Source organism: Periophthalmus magnuspinnatus, chromosome 12 (assembly GCF_009829125.3).
Source record: "Periophthalmus magnuspinnatus isolate fPerMag1 chromosome 12, fPerMag1.2.pri, whole genome shotgun sequence".
NCBI classification, from domain to species: Eukaryota; Metazoa; Chordata; class Actinopteri; order Gobiiformes; family Gobiidae; genus Periophthalmus; species Periophthalmus magnuspinnatus.
The window spans coordinates 10,925,395-10,929,431 of NC_047137.1; positions in this window are offsets into that span (position 1 = coordinate 10,925,395).

The following is a 4,037-nucleotide window of genomic DNA, read 5'->3' on the forward strand; positions in this document are numbered from 1 at the left end:
AAAGCTGTGACACATCTGAGTGGAGATGGTGTGATATTGTCCATTCTCAGTCCACTTGGGTCTGTCATAATCTGAGGGACTTCAGTTGGTGTGTTGGGTTTTTTTTGCCTCATGGTCATATGGCCAGGACACCTTAGTCAGGGTTTAGTCCTGGTTTAGATCTGGTTTAGACTTAGTTTGGACCTGAGTTAGAGCTGGTTTAGACCTAGTTCAGGTCAGATTGGTCAAACATTGGGACATCTTGTTTAGTCCTGGTTTAGACCTGGTTTAGACTTGAGTTAGATCTGGTTTAGACCTGGTTTAGACCTGAGTTAAAGTTGGTTTAGTCCTGGTTTAGACCTGGTCCAGACCTGGTTTAGACCTAGTTTAGGTCATATTAGTCAAAATGGATACACCTGCTTTACTCCTGGTTCAGACCTGGTTTAGGCCTAGTTTAGGTCAGATTGGTCAAAAATGGTGACACCTGGTTTAATCCTGGTTTAGACCTGAGTTAGAGCTGCTTTAGTCCTGGTTTAGGCGTGGTTTAGACCTGAGTTAGACCCGGTTTAGACCTAGTTTAGGTCAAATTAGTAAAAAAATAATGACACCTGGGACATTTCTTGTGTAAAACTGGGACAAATCTGCTGGGACAGAGGACACAGGGCTCAAAACTGGGACTGTCCCGGGTAAACAGGGACGTCTGGTCACCCTACAATATGAAGATTGTCATCGCAGGCTTAGACCTACAGACAATGTAGGCTATAGATTTTTTTGATGTGATGTTGCAGACTTGTGCCATGATTAACGACTACAGCATGACAAGCTACTCCATTCTGTCAACTTACTCTCAGGGTTTATTCATCAAATCCAACTGCAGAGCTAGGTGGATCTTGGTCAGGAGTCGCTAGCTGGAGCATTAGCTAAACGTGGATTCTGGCTAGCTCGATTTCTGCTAGCAAATTCAGCAACCGATCTTCAAATCTCCAAAAGTTCAGATGTCCCTTGGTCCATGTTTTGTGTTCAGTGCTACTCCACAACATTGCGTCCACACCCACAGAACTTCAATGGAAGAAAAAAAGCATTCGTGCCAACCATATTGACTGAAAAAGCTGTTGGCTGAAAAACTTGGAAAAAAAAAATTAAAACTACTGGACTGTTTATTTGTTATTTTTTACAATAACTCCCACATCTCACAGGAAACCATCAACGCTTCACGCAAGACTCCACCAAACTTTCTACTCTCTTACTTGTCGATGTTTAGTTTTTGCACAGAATTTTTTATTTTTTTTGTTGATGAAGCCAAATTGCCATGTTGTTTAGTCTGCATGGATTCCTCTTTGACAATTTTGTATGATTTTTGTACTTTGCCTTATTTCGTGACAGGTGACGGGTCTTTCATTTTGTTGCGTATTATTTTTTTTTTTGTTTCTTTATTGTTGTTTTCTGGTGCTGAAAAGACTGGTGAAATTATAGGCAGTAAGAAAAAAAGGAGCCGTTTATTCAGAATTCTCAAACTATCACGGGGCATTGTGTTTTTACTGCAAAGTACTGCAAACTAGTGAAATGTGATTTGGTTTGAATCTAAGTGCTGAAATGAATTGGAAAAGAATTAAGTGTCATCCAGCCACAATTTGCACTTTCACATTGCCACATTTCCACCAAAAATAAGAGCTGACTGCAAAGAATAAGTAAAATTAGTAGAATTAGTAAATAAACAAATAACGTTACATGCATTTTCCCAATACCAATATAATGATGCACTATGTAACTTTTCTAATTGGACATCTGCCACCCGCTTGTCTCCATGGAGATGTTATTGCTTTGCCTGGAATGTTCCATAGCTTGATATAAAACTTTTTTTTACCTTGGATTTATTACATTCCAGGTGTTTCTATTGCTGTGAAACACATGCTTGGTCATCGTGTGCAGTGTCCTGTCTCCACAGATCTGATCTGTAACTTGGCCTTGTTTATTTAAAGGCGCTGTACCAGATTTTTGCTCTCTTGAAAACGTGAAAAACAGAACTAGTTCATTTTAAACAGTTAGCAGTGGTCCAAATGTCAAAGACAAGTGTGTAGTTTTGCTGTGATGGTAAAGATAACAGTAACTAGCATGCTAATGTACACTTCCTGATTATTAGACAGTAAAATGCTTTCTCATTAAATGCAGACAGTACACAGCAGACTTATTTTGACATCATGGATCAGACCTGGACGACTGAGGGATTACACCGATAACATCCAGAGCTGTTTATACACTTTTTGCTGAAATACATGGGAAAAATTAGGTACACAACTTTTAATTATAATGTCATACTGTGGAACATTCTAGGCAACACAATAACATCTTCATGGAGGACCAGGAATTTTGCGTAGTGTACTTCTAAGTGGTCCATGTACACATTTTGGCATGCCATGCTTTCTTTCAGTCTCAACCCTTGCAACGTATGAGGTTAGATGTATCGTTGTTTTTTATTTATTTTACATAGTATTACAGACAAACACATTTCAATTAACTTAAGCAATATTCCAACAAAGTTTAAGCCAAAAATTGTGTTGCATGAACCTGATTATAAAGCTGCAGTGTGGAAGAATGATTTGATGCTAGTGGTACATGCATTATTTACTAAGAACAGGTAGCAAAATAATGTCACCATGTAAATATGATGGGATTAGACCCACTGTAAACTGTAATTTACATTTGGTGACAAAATATATGATACTTAATCTTGAATCCATACAGTTTTTGGTGGAAAGGTGGTAAAGGGTGCAAGGGTGATCTGTTGTTCACTTTGAATTTTAGCAACGCTGTCCAAATTAAGGGATGACTGCTAACTACACACTTATACCTGCTTATTGATACTTTGCAGTTGATGTCATCAACATTCCCTGGGAGGGTGAGGCTATCTAGAGGCACTGCTCTGTCTGAAGCTCTGTAACTCAAATTAGACTTTAATCTGAGTTTTGTTTTAATACAATCTGACCATAAAGAACTGGCTGAAACTACAAAAGGTCCATTGATTTTATGCTGTTAAACAATTCCCTCTCAAAAAATATTGCAATCACAAGCTAGCTAGCATTAGCCAAGAGAGTTTTTAGTTGTCTCACCTTTTTGTTGAAAACAAAACCTACACCTAAATGTAACCTTGAATGCTTGTACATGTATCGGGTAGTGTTTGCTAATGTATGCATTGTGTCATGATCAGGGCTGAGCATTTCGCCATAGACATCCATGCAGTACCCTCTCATCGTGATGTCACTGCAAAGTATCAAATGTATTGCCAGTAAACTTGCCAGCACAATCATTATAAAAAATTAAAAAAAACTAACAAAAAAAAAACAACAACTTTGATTTAGAATTTAAAGGTTCACTGCCCCAAAACTACACAATATACTACTAATTAAACACAGGAAATAAATACGCTCTCCCTGTATTCTAAGGGGGAGGGGCTAGGTGTGGTCTGTGTAATGGAAAACCACCCATTGCATGTGGCTTTTCTTTTCATTTCAACTCCTCAGTACATCCTCCAAAAATGCATACTTAATCGTGTACATTTTTTAAATGGTTGAATATTTCCAAATGAGGTCTATCATGAAATAAATATTCATTTTGATTTAAAAACACTGTCTGTAACTTGTTTTTGTACTTCTCACATTTGGCCATAGACTGTATAAAGAAGTGGACTAAAGTGAGTGTGACGTCATCCATAGTGTTTGGTTCCAGTCAAATGAAGCCGAGTTCCATATTTGGAATTCCGACCGCAGGTATCATAGCAACCAAAGAGCCAATCCAGAGTGAGGCTGTTGAAGGTAAGGCCCCCTCCTTAACAACGCTGTCAATCAAACCTGTTGTTAACATAAACATGAGCAACCTCAGCGAAAGGTCTTTTATTAATGTTCACATCTTGATTTATGGACACAATAGTGAAATAAAAAATACCAGTGCATTAATACAAACATTTTAAGCAGTTACAGAGAGATGATCACTTCCTATATGGAACGTGGCAGCTAGCATGTTAGCTACATCCATTTATGTATACAATCATACAATTTGACATT